The sequence below is a fragment of the Echinops telfairi genome, unplaced genomic scaffold (assembly GCF_000313985.2).
Source record: "Echinops telfairi isolate 266 unplaced genomic scaffold, ASM31398v2 ScPeMD7_6;HRSCAF=24_0, whole genome shotgun sequence".
Classification (NCBI taxonomy): domain Eukaryota; kingdom Metazoa; phylum Chordata; class Mammalia; order Afrosoricida; family Tenrecidae; genus Echinops; species Echinops telfairi.
In genome coordinates, this window is record NW_022103902.1 from 23,802,216 (window position 1) to 23,818,967 (window position 16,752).

Genomic DNA, 16,752 nt, shown 5'->3' on the forward strand with positions numbered 1-16,752 from the left:
ACGATGACCCCAATTAGAGCAGCCAGTCCACAGAGAGGACCAAATGGCCAGCCCCACTATGAGACATGATGCCCCTCACTGACCCATGGCCCTGCTGGGGACAGCACCAGAGACACAGTGTGGGAATTGCACCAGATCTGATCCCACCACACACTGGGGGATCAGTGCAGCAGAACAGCAAGGGAATGGAGAAGCAAGATCCCCAGGGAATGCTGAAGGCAGACTTTGGGGCCAGGGCATGGTGCTCCAACAGACTAGACTGGAAAACACTCCTAAAGACCATGGTACTTTCTATATTCTTCACCAGCACCACAGTCCAAAGGCATCAATTCTCCTCTGGTTATCTTTACTCAATGTCCAAATTTCATATGCCTATGATGCAACAGAGAATACCCTGGTTGAGTCAAGTGCCACTCAGTCCTCAAAGTAACATCTTTGCTCTTCAATACTCTAAAGAGATTTTGTGCAGCAGATTTACCTAATGCAATATGTCTTTTGACCTCATAACCGCTGCTTCCGTGAGCATTGATTGTGGATTCAAGTATGACAAGATCCTTAACAACTTCAACCTTTTCTCTATTTATCATGATGTTACTTACTGGTCCAGTGGTGAGGATGTGGGTCTTCCTTACATTGCATTGTAATCCATACTGAAAGCTGCAATCTTTGATCTTCATCAGCAAGTGCTTCAAGTCCTCCTCCCTTTAAGCAAACAAGGCTTTGTCATCTGCAGACCGCAGGCCTTCCTCCAATCGTGATGCCACATTCTTCCTCCTATAATCCATCTTCTCTGATGATTGCTCAGCATTCGGATTGAACAAACATGCTGAGAGAATACAACACTAGTTCACACTTAAAAAAAAAAAAAACATGCAGTATTTCCTTGGCCTGTTCCTCCAATGCCTTTTGATCCGTGTACAAATGCTAAATGAGTATGAAGTGTTCTGGAATTCCCATTCTTCTCAAGGTTATCCATAGTAAATCGTTACAGGGGTAGAAAGCCTCATCTTTCTCCTTTGAAAAGGCTAGCAGTTTTAAAATTTTGCCCTTGGTGTTAGATCCCAACATGTAACCTACTTCATAGCTCGGGCTCCAAATGTCCCTGATAAAGATGTAAAGACCCAGAAACTGCTCCTGGGACTGTAATACTCTTCTCTAGAAAATACTTTGGCACATTCAGCCTTTAGGCCTCACCTTTTCCTAGACACCCTTTCTAGATAATTTATTTTTGACTGGCAAACTTGTTTTGTTGTTGTTGTTGCTCCTGCTAATTTATTCATTCTCTGTAAAATAAAATGTTAAAGAATCAAATATTCATAAGGACTCAAACAGAAATGGCCTTTGCCTTCATAAATCAATTAATATCTTCTGTTTCTTCTTACACTGAACTCTAGAGAAGATTCATTTTTAAAATATACTTTATTTTTTAGATCAGCTTTAGGTGGATAGAAGAAGGGCAGAAATCTCCGAGTGTTTCTGTATACCCCCTTTCCTGGCACGGTTTCCCTTCCTATTAAGGCCTTGTGGTGAAGCAGTGTGCTTGTTACCATTGATAAGCCAATATGGTATTACTATTAACTAGAGTTCTTAGATTACGGTAGCATTCACTCTGCATTGTATCGTCGTACAGGTTTTGACAAATTTAAAATGTCATGTGTCTGTCATTATAGCTTCATGTGAAATAGATTCTCTTCTCTTAAAATTGACTATGGCTTCCCTTCAACTGTTCCTGTGCTTCAGGGGGACACTCCTTTGATGAATGTGTTTGCATTACGGGGAAAGAGCCAATAAGAAAAACCTATAGAAACATTTCTTAGCACTAAAATCTGTTTAGGCTTCACACATCCATGGAATATGATCATAATCATATTATAGTTATTCTCAAGGAGGTTCTGGGTGGTGCACCCAGTAAAGGAACTCTGCAACTAAATGAAAGGTTGTCAGTTTGAATCCACTTAAGGCCCCATTGGAAGGAAGGCTTGGCAATGTACTTCTGAAAATTCCAGTGTCCAAACCCCAGTGGAGCACAGTTCTACGCTGACACACATGGGGTCACCATAGTTGACTAAATCAGTACTGGATAAGATTTTCTCAAAATAGTTGATGGAGTTTTGAACTTGAGAAGAAGAAAATGGCATATAGCTGCTGCATTTTTAATGGGCTTGTACTCAGCACTTCAGCAACAAATCACCCTGCATCACATTCTTGGACTTTAAAATTCTTTTATGAACAATCAACTTGCAAATCAGTAGGCTAAAGCTCAAGTATCAGATACCATCATACTATGCCTCCTCCGACTATCAATTTCCATACAACAAACAAGCAAACAAACTCATTACCATCAAGTTAATTCCAACTCATAGGAACCCTATGAGCCAGAGTGAACTGTTCCTGTGAGTTTCTGAGACTGTGACTCATTCTGGAAGTAGAAAGCCTCTTCTATGTCCTGACAAGCAGCTGATGGTCTCCAAGTCACCCAGTGCATAACCACTAGACAACCAGGACTCCTAGGACAACCCCTAGGCAACCAGGACTCCTAGGATAACCACCAGGCAATCAGGATTCCCACAAAAGGATATTTTACTCATATTCTTAGACTACCATTTGGGAGAAAGACTGGGTTTTTAATTCCCATCGACAGTTACTGTCTTGGAAACCCAGAGAGGGTCACTATGAGTCAGCATTAACTCGATTGCAGTGAGTGAGTGAGACTCCTATTTGATTATTGCTTGTTGACCTTGTAAATTTCCCTTCAGTCGATTCTGACTCATGATGGAGGAAAACTGCCCCTGCTAGTGTTCTTGCTGTAATATTTAAAGGAGCCAGCTTGAGCCTACCAGTGCCTCTGCTGGAGAAAACAACCCTGGTGATTGCTATTGAATGCTAGTGGAACTTTGCTAAAATGAATATTGAGCAGCGGTCTTACAAAATAGCGTGAGAGGGCTAATAATTTCTCAGATGATACAGAACTAAATCACTGTGGAATATGAAATATAGTTAATTAATAATAATGAAAATCAGCATGCTGAGAAATGGCTAAATATAGAAGAGCAAATGAATGATTACCATTACATGAACTTTCACAGGCAAGAACTGAGAAGATGACAATGTTATAGGAGAAATTAAAGCCGAGTGGAGGGAAATAAAGATTTAAATTCAGTTGATTAGTTTTGAATGATGGTAGATTCATGCAATCAATAAATTAAAATGCCCCAATATAGGTGATTTGAGTGAAGTTGCCTATGGATAATGACTATTCCAATTTAAAAAGAAAAAATAATAGAATAGGCAAAAGAAGGTAACCTGGGGTGGGGGTGGGGGTGGGAGGGGAAGACACATAAGAGGAGTGATGAGTCAACCGAAGGAAAAGGATCAAAATTCTTCAATAAACATGTTAGTATTTTCTTGTGCAAGTACTTATCCACCAAGGATTAGATTCCTGTTTTCATTAATGCTGGTGATGCTCATATTTCTTAGCCTTTCCCTGACATTTATTACAACTATGCTTAAAATATACAGCACACGTACCAATATACATGTGAAAGCAAAGCATGCATTTGAACAACTGTGTTACATTGCCAATATCTCTTGATTTTTATTGAACTTATTTTAAAGGTTACTATAAAAATTAAAATCTATAATGATATTTATCATTGAAGTTGAAGTTGAAAGATATGTTGGACCTATATTCCAAATAAAAGATATTTTGGACCTATATTCTAAATAGAATATATCATATGACCCATAAATGTATTAAAGTACCTGTTTGCACATGCACATACATAGAAACATAATTTCAATGTAGAGGAATCTAGGACATGGTGAGTACACTCAGAGTGTTACAGGGTGGACAGGAGGCTATGGGAATAAAGATGATAAGAGATGAAAATACTCAAAAATCTCATTGCCATTGAGTCAATGTTGACACATTGTGACCCTATAGGACAAGTAAAATTGCCCCTGTGAGTAACTGAGGCTGTAATTCTCTACTGGAATAGAAAGTATGTCTTTATCCCAATGAGTGGTTAGTGGTTTTGAACTGCTGACCTCTTAGATCTCAGCTCAACACATACATAACCACTGCCCCACCAGGGCTTCTAGGGATCAAGATAGGCATCACAGTCCTGAAGCAAGGCAAACTTCAACCTGAATACTGGCTTTGTGTTTCTTCTACACAAATAGAGGCAAATAGATAGATGGCTAGGTAGCTTAATACTTTGATAGCTATTTTCTGCATCTATTTATATACTCATATATTGAAAGAACACTTTGCTGTTTGAATAAAAAATTAAATGAATGAACATTATACATTGTTTTAAGTTTAATACAATATAGTTTGGCATCATGATATATTATTACAAGGGAGCAAAACTATCCATTGGAACAATAGTTTTTGTCAGTGGGATCCAAGACATGATGAATATGAGCAAAGATTCAGTGGAGTATGAAAGAGGAATGTATTAGTCTGGGAACTTTGGAGAAACAAATCCACAGCAACTCATGGATAAGAGAGAGTTTTATGTAAAGAAAATGTGCATCACAAAAACATCCCAACCCAATGCTGTCCAAGCCCACAAGTCCAACATTAACCCATTAACCCAACACCAGTCCACAAAGTGCTCCACCTCACAAAACAGAGGCAATGATGCCGACTGCAGGAGGAAAGCTGAGTCAGTAAACAAATAAGCATCTCAGTACTAGCAGGGGTCTCCACACGGCTGCTCCAGCACCCAGAGCTGCATTGGGATAGATCCATGCCGCTTCTCCTTGGGGATGTCTTATAGGAAGTCAATCTTGCAAGTTGAAGCAGGGAGCTGCGAAGGCAGCTGCACCCTGGTGCGACCATCACAAAGCAAGAGACCCAAGAACTAGAAAGGTGAGGCTCACCACCCATTTATCCCTCCGCCTTTCAATTAGCCCCACATGTGCTTATCAGCCAGGTTGGCACAATTAATTAACTCAATCCCCCCCTTGCCAACCTGGCACCTCTATATAATTCTTAGCTTCACAATTACAATTAAGTAACACCTATACCTTAACCCTATAATCCTGTGAATATTTTCCCCTACCTATGAAAGTTTGTAAGCCAACCACTTCATGCCTTTATCCCCCAATTTTGGATATCCAATTTATATACTGCCCACTTACATCAACCCAGTGCTCTGAGAAGACAATCATATTTTTCAACACGAAGAGTCTTCATTCCAGTTGGAACCTTGTGAAGTCTGCATCCATAAGCAAAGTCAAATCCGGACAGACCATCCATAAAGTCAGCAACAATATGCACCAGTTCACAGGCTCAAAAATCTCCAGCTGGTCGGGTTCTGGTCAACTCAATGTGGGCTGCCTCACTCAGCTTCCACAGGGTGCCCATTGGTCATCTTGCCTTAGACCATGGGCTCTCACCAACTCAACAAGCCTAGCCCCCTCAGGCTAGGTAATGAACCTTAGACCAGTCAACCTGCTCTCATCTTCTCCTTTTTCCCCTGTAAACCAAGTCCACAGGTGTCAATGGCCAAACTCAACCCATCTCTTTATTGCTGCATTTCTCCCACTGCCACTCAACAAGTAGATCCAGGTGGTCACCTAGCAAGCGTTTTAGCCTGCTCTCAGGTCAGTTCCGAGCCAGTGTCCAGTAATCCCCGCAAAATTTGATTATTCCCTTTCCCCCAATGAACAGTTACTCTCGTGAATAGGCTGCAGGTCCCTTGGGGAAGGCTAGAAGAAAGACTAACAGTATAGACCTTCGCTGATATAGCAGGGTCCTCTTTGAAAGGGACCTGGCCTTCCCCTCATTCAAGAGGTTGTGGGTCTTTAAACTGGCTCAGATCTGGGAATTGATTGAGCAATCGTGACTGTCTATTCTGCTGTTCACCTGATCTACCTTTCTTTTGCCTGTAGAGATCATGTAAATACTTAGTAGGTTTCCCATCTATTTCATTCCTAGGGACACCGTGGCTAAGTAGCCAATGCCATAATTCCACACGAGACAGGCTGCTCTGATTACTACAGAAACCTTGTTGTCTATTATAACCACGGCTACCCTGTCTCTGTTGATTCAGTGCTGACACCTGCCCTCTACCATCACGGGAACCAATCAGCCCCATTGTGGGGAAATGTCAGAGTTCACTTAGGGGAGTGCCCACTGTTAATCCTGGTGCACATAAAATAGCAATTACAGGAGTCTTCAGAGATGCTGGGGCCCACTTCACAAACTTGTTCCTTATGGTTGTGGTAAAGGGTATGTCCTCAGGACATCCCTTTTGGGGTCTATGGGAATATCCTGATAGATCCATTCCAACATACCAATTTCTCTAAGCTTTTGGATGCCTTCTTCTACAGTGTACCAAGGTAGGTCAGGTACTTCAAGTTTGTCCATTCTAGGCCATCTGGCAGTCCATGCTTCATTGAACCAACCAAATAAAGAATTAGATCCTCTCTTAGCCTCTCTCGCAGAGACATTGAAAGAAGAGTCTGTACTTAGGGGTCTCATATCCAGAAACTCAGATTGGCCTAATATTACATTTCATGCACCAGTATCCCACACCCTTAGTAACCATTCCCAGGGATATTCCCCAGGCTTCTGCTTGTATGTATTTGACAACTCGAGCAGATCTTTATGAGTATAGCGCGTTTCTTCTTGGGTAATCAGCTCAACCTCACCTTCAGGATCTTTCTGAGGCTTAATTTTAGTCACAGGTCTAGCGGAAATAATGGGTGGTGAGGGTGTTTCCTGGGTGCTCTCAGCAATATTTTGTAAGGCATCTCCCTTAGGCAATGCTACTGATGTAGCCCCACCTGGCATATCAACTTGCATAGTTTGGCTAATCTGCTCAGGTGTGGATTTTGAATTAATACTTTCAGCTGAGTGGGGTGGATCTATTGACTGGGGTGGGTCAATTGTTTCTAAGGGCTCAATATCCTCCTCTTCTGGATCATCAGCCCATATGTTCCCATCCCATGTTTCAGGGTCCCAACTTTTCCCAATCAATGCCCTTACTTTGGTTTCAGACATTTCTCTAGATCTGCAATTCAGCTGCAGTTGTAATTCAGCCACTCGTATAATGAGACTCTGGACCTGATTCTCAGCAATGTCAGCTCTTTACTAGAGGAGAGAAGGCTCTCCTTTGTAGCACAGATGGAAGTTTTTAAATCCGTTAGTCTGCACTTAAGGCGCGCTTTTGAGGCTCTGAGATCATCCCTCTCCTTAATCACACTGTCGTAAGAAGGAGCAGCCAACCAGCTTTCCTATACTTGTCATCCCTATAAAACTCCTGGAAAATATCAAACATACGATCACTCAGAGCCTCTCCTTTACCCAGCACCTCATCTATCGGTGGTGCTACTTTAGGTATTATTTTTGCTATTTCACACCATGGATTAGGAGGAGTAGCAGACTTATCCATGCTTTGGGATGTTGAAGTAGCATCACTAGTGTTAAGACTAATCAGGCTGGAGAGCCAATTTAAAAAGCCCATATTTATGATTTTATTTCTCTAGAAGCACTCCTGGTACCAAAATGTGTTAGGGTTCTCTAGAGAGATAAAACCAAATTCCTAATAATTTAATATAAAGTACCTCAAGGGATATATATAACATAGACTAGGTTCAAGAAACCATTGAGTTCGTGATTTAATAATGCTTCCTTCCTTCCAATAATGCTCTCTTCCTTCCAGCTACTGGATGGCTTTGCTTCCCTATTCCCAGGTGGAGAAACCCTGTTTCTGCTAAAGGCCATTTGGAGATTGACAACATCATTCGCGGTCCATACAAAATTACTAACTTAAAAATTAGCCTGCTATATTTGGCCAAACATTAAGCTCACCCTTAATGTGATGTCTGGCATTGCTTCTCTTTGGCTAGCTGTATGATGTTAACTTGTCTTGATGATGCGTTCCAAGGCCTGATCCTGCAGTCTCTGGGCTGGACATTCTCTAGCCCTGTCCTCCATAGAATCACAGAGACGTGAAACAGCATGGAATCATAAATATTACTATAGATGTGTATATATATATATATATATACACATATATAAATTCAGTCAGTGATCTAGAAAATCTATAAAATAGTAATGGAATGAAGATTGAGGGTAGAATGTATGAACACGTGTTGTAGTTACTTAGTTTCATGTCAACTTGAAGATATATAAAAGTGTAGGAGTGGAGTCTAGCCTGTCAATCAGGTCCCAGTCTCATGGTGACTCCTTATGGGCATGGCCTTCTCATAAGGAAGGTCCTGGGAACGTCCCCTTCTCTCTCTGCCTTCACCTTCCTCCTGGTGGACCCTGCTTGCTGCCAGAGCTCTGGAGATGGTACTACCATGATTGGATCCACATGACTGTGCACGCACCAGCCTGTGATCTTCCTGTACTCTGCAGCATTGCTTGTGGCTGCATGAGTCTGAACAGGGATTTGTGGATTAATACTGTACGTATGGACTTAAGTTGAACAGGGCTGGGTTGCTTTCTCAAGCTGTAATTACCTCTTGATCTAAAGCCTTTTCTGGCACAGAGATGAGTGTCACTGGATTTGTTTCTCTAGTCAACCCCACCTAACAAAATAAGACAGAGAGCTGGTCTAAGAAGGCCTAGTCATTGAAGACCTCGAGAAATATAGACAAGAGTCAAGCAAACCCACTTCGCTGAGCATGCTTTCTTTGACATTCTGGTAGGTAAGGACACTTTACTCTTCAAAGGGATTTTGTGCTTTTACAATGCAAAATTCCAAAATTCAGTTTTTCTTTAAGTTCTTTTGTTCACACTTGCCATACATGTGGTAAGTTTCTAAATAAAGAGTGTTATATAAGCTCAAATCCACAAACTAAATAAGTATCATCATTATAATGGAGTGTGAAATATTCCCAACTTAGAAAGTATGCAGTTTGTATGAAAACAACAACAGGAAATACCAGACAAAAGCAGGAGGAGACCAATTATGAGGAACACAATCCCAAATGGGTCAGAGTGCCTTTCTACACATGTGCAATTGAATGCAGCAGAGCCAAACCAGACCCCAGGGCTCGAGTAGAAACTTCATTAGGGGAAATTAAGAACAATACACAGTGATGATAAATCTTGCAACAATAATCTGCCTGAGGACCAACCACAAAAGGAGCACAAACAAATAACGCTATAGCCTGGAAAGAACCGACAAATGAAAACAAAGATAATGATGTGCAATAAACCTTGGTAGGGGGAAAATAAGGGGATGGAAAGCAAAAGTTGGCCTAGTCAGTCTCTCCTCCCACCCAGTCCGCCTTCCCCCAGGACCCTAATGAGTTGTTGATTATCTCTTACTAAAGACCAACAACAGAAAAGCTTAGAAACATGAAAAATAATTAGAGCATAAGACTAAGTTGGATAATTATGAAATGGCAAAATATAATTAATCATCCATTCCCTGCAAATGTCTCATCGAAAGTGACTCCAGAGTCATAAAATGCAGAGGGATTTTAATTTTGTAATACCAAACACATCCAGCTGCGTGTACGCACATACACACACACACACATACACACAGCACAGAACACTTTGCTGACCAAGTAAACTTGCTACGTGACTTAGGGGCAATGTTCAATAAAGACATGCGCTAGATTAGCTCCCTAGGCATAGACTACACTGCTCAACCCTGTATTGGATCTCTTTCTCTTTCAGAGACAGGTATATTTATTTTTTCAGGCATTCAAGGTTTGCGAGAGAACTTTTCATTCAGGATTGTGGATTACACTAAAGCACGTAAGCACCAAAACAATCTATCCCTGCTTCTTTCCTAACTGCCAACTTCGGACCCAAACTGAATTAATTGCGGGGCTGCCTAAATACTGGATTGAGCGATACACACTGGCATTATTTTACCACATTTTGTTTAATGGCATTATGACAGTTCTTGTAAAATTTCCATTCCATTTAGACACTCTAAATAAGACGTTAAAAACCAAATATATTGAAAACAGCATATGGCGTATCATTAAAAGTATAGGTAGATACTAGATACTTGATTGTTGACTAATAAAATTTAGCATTACATCTATCGAAGAAGAACATAACATTATAGCGCATCATTTTAATTCTCTCTGGCCAAGTGATTTTGAAATGCTTTTGAAGAGACAAACATATTCATTTTGCCCAAACCTCAAGCAAACAAAAATTCATCATGAGATTTCTTGTATAAATGCTGGCTAATATAGCAGCCCTATCATTTTAACCACAGCTTTTCAAAAGTTAGGGGACTATTTTTTCAAATAAAGCATTCTATACTATAAATCCTAATAAAGCTGGAAATTGAAGTCTTTGTAAACATTACCTTAGCCAAGGCAGTTTTGTTGGTATTGTTGAAATGTAGACGATAGACCTTTTTTTTTTTTTTTACCTAGAGAGGTCAACACACTTAGGAGGCATATATTTAAGGAGCAAATAGAGTCAATATGTTCCTATGAAAAGATCCTTGGTTGATCTTAACATTTTTCAGACGCCTGAGTCCTTTGTTCTGTGAAGAAAGCATCCTTAAGCCAGAGATGGTGCTCACAGGTGACCCCTGGAAAGAACACACCTAGTCCCAAATTGAGCTCATGCTCGGGAGCACATGCTTCCTCCTGCTGAGCCCACGTGCCGTTGTCCAACATAACCTCCATGAAAAATGCAGCTGATCCCTTGAATGAAGCAATGCAAGATCCATTCTTCATCTCAGTGTTGAAGAATATGTAACATAAACCCTGGTTGGTTTAAACTAGACCACAGGTTTCACTCTGGCTAACATCTGAATGAAAAGCTTTTGTTTTTTCCTGTAATAGGAAACTATGCATTATTCTTTCTAAACTGTTGATGTCCGTTGTTAGTAGGAAAGGATGAATTCTTTAAACATTCAGTAAGGCGTGACTATTATTACTTTAAAAGCAGAGGAGATGAGATTAAACTGGAACTGAAAAGGGTGAAGATCCTGTTCATCTCTAGTCCCCTAGGAAGAAAGGACCTGGTGATCTACTGTCCCAAATCGAGTCATTACAAACCTGGTGACACACAGCTATACGCTGGACACTTGCCATGCCAATGATCGGGTCACCTCAATGCCAAGTGCGTGTGTGTTTGAACATTTTTCTTTTAGGATTACAAAGTGAAGATGTTCATTCTTCTGATGTCCTCCTTGTGATGGCCCCTGACTAGCTCCTTTCAGGGAATGTCTGTGTTGCTTTCTCAAAGAGGTCTCTCTTTTCAGACTCCATAAGTACTCTAGCCCTCTCGCAGCCTCTTTAGCTGTAAAGAGCTAAGGTTGTGTAGTGTGGTAGTTACACAATTTCATGTCAGCTTAATAAAAGAATGGAGGGGTGGAGTTTAGCCTGCCAATTAGTTTACAAATCTGAAGATGTTTCCTTGTGGGAGTGGCCTAATCATGAAGATTCTGGAAACTCTCTTCCTCCCTGGAGGCAGGACTCTCTCTCTCTCTCTGCTTCACCTTCCTGTTGACAAGTCACATGGACCCACACTGATGGTAGCCCGAGCCCTGGAGATACTTCCACTGTCATGTGATCTTCCTGCATTTGGCATCATTGCATGTGCTGCATGAGTCTGAAGAGGAATTCATGGGCTAATGTTGGACTTATAGGCTAATATCAAACTTATGGACTTGATCTGGGCTGGGATGTTTTATTGCTGCATAATTATTTCTTGATAAAAAGTTTTCTCTTACACATATATGAGTGTCAATGAATTTGTTGTTCTAGTCAACCCAGTTTAACAAAAGTAGTACCATATTCTGTTGTGGTTTCCATCAATGGTATGCACATATTTGTAAATAGTTCCTTTATGGAACTCTCATCAAGGTATCTTGTCTTAAGATATGCCAAATAGATAAAACTGATGGAGCAAGGATTAGAAAATATAAGGATGAGCATAATTTGAGATGTGGTTAGAAAGAAATGTAACCAAACCAGTTACTATTGAGCTGATTTTGATTCATGATGATGACATGTTTTGCATAATTGAATTTCAGTCCACAGGCTTTCATGGTTGCAAACTTTTGGGAGTATATTCTCAGACCTTTATTCCAAGGCACCCCTGTGTAGGTGGGACATAGCCAAGTTTGGGTTCATAGTTGAGCAGTTAACCATCCATGGCACGAGAGGACTCCAAGAGCAATGTAAGGAGTCAAATAATTCAAGTTCCTGTGATCATGTTAAAGTCGTCCATCTATCCTTTTCTAGGGTAAACCACAGAAATACATAAGGAAGGATACAAACACGATCAGACTGTCATTATCAATAACAATAAACATGATCGGATCGTTATTAGCAATACAAGTAAAAGTTCACTCTGGCTGAAGTGTGCAGAACACACGGAAATGGACAAAGCACATAGGGATGCTGCTTGGGAGGATAGTACCAGAGTCCAGGTATGAAATGATGCCATGGATTCTCATGAGGATTGAGACAAGAAGCAGTCACCTGCCAAGAATAGCAGCCCACTTTCGTCTTTCACCAGAGTGTGGAAGAGCAGACGACTTGAGTTAATTTGCACAGAACCTGAGTCTGTGGTGAAAGATAGGGCCGAGAGAAGGGTTTAAGGAGGAATTCATACATCCGCTGTGACTTATTGATTGTGCCTTACTGGCAAAAGAATAGTTGGACAGGGATTTTGGTGTCCTGAAACACAAACATTGATCTGTTTTTCTATTTCTCCTGTATGTGGGGGATAATTGAAGCCAAGGGACTTACCTAAAGAGCACTTTCCCTCCTTAGAGACCACCAAATGCTCAGAACAGATGTAGGACAGAGCTGCTTTTCCCTTTAGTATAACCTGAAGATCCTTACTCATCCTTACATGAGCGTTTCAAGATCCCTTTGTTCATAAGAGAGATGTAAGGAAAGAAAAATCTTCATAAAATGGAAAATGCCAACAAACTAAACACCCTAAAATTAAGGTACAGAAGTTGCGTATGCATTTGGAAACAAATGTGAGTGTAAATTATGGCAGGGGACCTGGGCTTAGGAAGTATGTGGGTTAATGCTTTATATGGTGCCTTAGGTGAGCTTTGGGGACAGAAACTCTGATAAGAAGAAAGAATGGATTGTAGAGAGGATTTTTGATCTCATAATGAGCAGGAGAGACCATTTTCAAAGGCTCTGAGGGGAGGTACAGTTTGTTCTGCTTTATACAGAGAGAGTGGAAATGGGAATATCATAAGAAAGGGACAGAAAAATATTTATTTAAAGTTAAAAAGTAAGCCGAGCAACTCATTGGGATGATAAGCTCCTTCAGGACTAGGTGTTCTGCTGCTTTACTTATTGCACATGCCTCGTCAAGTTTCTAACATTTTTGATTCCCTTTCTCATGCCATGGGAGATTTCTGGGCAGGAAACATATGATTACAGTTATAACAGAGGCCTGTCTGAAATCCATATACTGTATGATTAAAACAATGTGATATTCTGGGAAAGACAAAACTCGAGAGAGACTTGTCAGAGATTAAGGGAGAGAAGAGGAAGAAAGAATAGCGAACACGGGAAGGTGTTATCTTCAGGGGCCATCCAGCAACTCTGACCCCTCGAGACCCCATGCACCACAGAAGAAAACAGGGCACAATCCTGTGCCATCCTCACAATTGTTCCTATGCCTGAGCCCGCTGATGCTGCCAATGGTCCATCTGTCTTGTTAAAGGCCTTCCTCTTTTTCACTGGCCTTCTCCTTTACCAAACATGATGTCCTTTTCCAGGGACTGGTCTCTCCAGACAAGATGTCTAAAGTCTGTAAGATGAAGTCCTGCCATCCTTGTGTCTAAGGGGCACTTGCTTCCCTTCTTCCGACACAGATCACTTTGTTCTTGTAGCAGTCCATAGTACTTTCAATACTCTTCTCCAGCACCACAGTTCAAGTGCATCTATCCTTCCATGGTCTTCCTAAGTCAATGTCCAACTTTCACAAGCATAGGAGGCAATGTCTTGGGTCAGGACCACATTAGTCCTTAAAATAACATCCTTGCTCTTCAATATTCTTGTGCAGCATATTTACCTAATTTAATATCTCTTTCATTTCTTGACTGCTACTTTCATAAGCATCAATTATAGCTCCAAACAAGGAAAAATCCTTGAACACTTCAATCTTTTCTCCATTTTTCATGATGTTACTTATTGGTCCAGTTATAGGATTTGGTCTTCCTTATATTGAATTCTAATCCATATCAAAGACTATAATACTTAGTCTTCATCAGTAAGTGCTTCGAGTTCTCCTCACTTCCTCACTTTCAGCAATCAGGCTGTACTGTCTGTATATCACAGGTTGTTAATAAGCATCCCTCCAATCCTGATTCCACATTCTTCTTCAAATATTCTAGTTTCTCTGATGAGATGCTCAGCATACAGAATGAATAAGTATGGTGATGCACACCTTCCCTGGTTTTAAACCATATAGGATTCCCTTGATCTGTTTGCACAACTACTTCTGCATCCATGTATAAGTTCTACAGGAGCACAATGAAATGTTCCGGAATTCCCATTCTTCCCAAAGTTATCCACAGTTTAGTTTGGTCCACACAGTAAAGTTGAATGCCTTGGCATAGGCAATGGAACAGAAGTAAAGATTTTTTTCTGGTATTCTCTGCATTGAGCCAAGTTACATCCGACATAGGTAATGATAACCCTTGTTCCAAGTGGCCAAATCCGCTCTGGAATAATTTGATAAGATAATAGGAAATCACACTATCCATTCATGTCCATTTGCTAATTCACAGAAATACTTTCAGCTTGCATTTTAGAAACCTTGTATGTACTTTACATAACATCTCATTTTTAAACTTTATGTAATAGGAGGAGAACAAAATTCCCACCAAATTGTACTGTAGATTTCTAATATATAATTTGTTGGGTTTTTTTTTGTTGTTGTTGCTTTCTTTGTGGCAACTGGATATGTTATCAGTTTAGATTGTTCTAATTTGGAGGAAATGAGGAGGAACCTGAAAAACAAAAGATGCATTGCCTTGATGCCACTATTTTCTCCAATTTTTAAGTCAGATTGCTAATGATGCTGCTGTAGACTATTGCTCTCATACAAATCATTTGGCAGTAACTTGTCTTCTGACCATGGGTTTCCAGGGCAAATTGAGTATCGATTTTATTCTTTTCCTTCCAGCTCCTTTTTTTCTGATATATGTTTATGGGCAGGGAGGTGTATGGGTGTTCCTCTGTATGTGCAATGTTTTCTCAAATGCACAAATGCCACCTGAGTGCGTTTTCTTGTTTTTCCGCAGTGTAATTTGCAGCCCACTAACTACATCTGGACCTGATAGCGTTGGTTGACCTCTACTGTGTTCTCTAGGCTCATTCATGGTGTTTCAAGGCACATGGAATACTGAGTGGCAGAGTACGAGTCATCCAAAGGAAAGGATAAGCTCCCATTTCTGTATCAAATGACAAGTCTCAGATTTAACTCTAAATAGGAATATATGTTATTTCACATGGAAACCTCCTCCCTGCTAACAGTGACCAGGGCTCGGCTTTAGAGGCAATCCAAGCGTTCATTCATATCATCCAGAAACGTGAGTGTGGCCCCGGGAAACAAAGAGAACATTTCTAGTTATCGATAGTCACTTTGGGACATTGTCTATAACCACTCTGGGTCTGGATGATTTACTAAATAAACATCTATATAGGATTCATTACATGTCAAATTCTGCAAAGGCAAATAAAAAAGAAAGAATGCCGAAAAAAAATCATCCTCCCAGATGCAGAGGAACTTAATGGCTAGCCTGGGAAAGGAACAGGTGTAAGAACAAAAAGTGTCAACCTATGTGACTATGAAATGTGTAGGTCAATGAGACCCATGCCAGGTGGCCAAATGCACATCTTCTTTGTGCTGTGTTGTGTTGTGGTGTTTTGCTTTTTCAGTATTGGAATGGGAGGAAGATTTTTCCTCCAGCCACAGGACAAGATAGGACCAAGCAAAGGGGCATGGAGTCTGCCGCACAATTACAGCTGGTGGATTTGACTGCACCTTCAAAAAGAACAACAAACTAAAGCTACATTCCCTTGAGAGCACTGTGCAATTTTGTGACATTGGCGGAATTGCACTGCTGGGCTGCTCCAGCTGTCTGCACCCAGAACAGAAAAGCAGTCTCCTCGGAGGAGGGCTTTGTGAAGGCAGACAGAGCAAATATTCAAGATCCTCATTAGGTTTGATACATGCCTGATAGATAAGCAAAGACCTAGGACAAGGACCGCCACGCACAGGGATGAGAGCCTCATTGTCGAACACACATGATACCCCCAATGTTCGATTTGATAAGTGGGCAAATGGGATTTGCATGAAGGCTTAGGGCCTTCATGTGCAAGGAAGTGAGGAAGCAAACATGAATATTATTGGTAATATAACCTCAGAGTCTATGGAACCTCTGTGGGTCCAAGCAGGTTATATATAAAATCATAATGAATCTACGTTGAGTCCACGATGGATGGATGGATGAGTGTAACGTTTGCTATGACAGCATGGGAAGGGATGAGATGGAGGGAAAATTCTAGAGGGAAGCGGAGAACTGAGTGCTTTCTTGAAGGCAGAATAAACTACTTCCTGTAGTGAAAAAGAAAAAGTGCATTTCAGAAGGGAATGGATCATTTTTGGTTGTTATTAGTTGCAAGTAGTAGAAAACCAAAAAGGAGTAGCTTAAATAAAGAGAAGTACATGTTTTATTGCATGACAAGAACGTTCGCCAGAGGTAGTTGCTGGCTCCAAACGGTTCAAAGTTTCAAGGACGGTACCCCTTTGCTTCATGG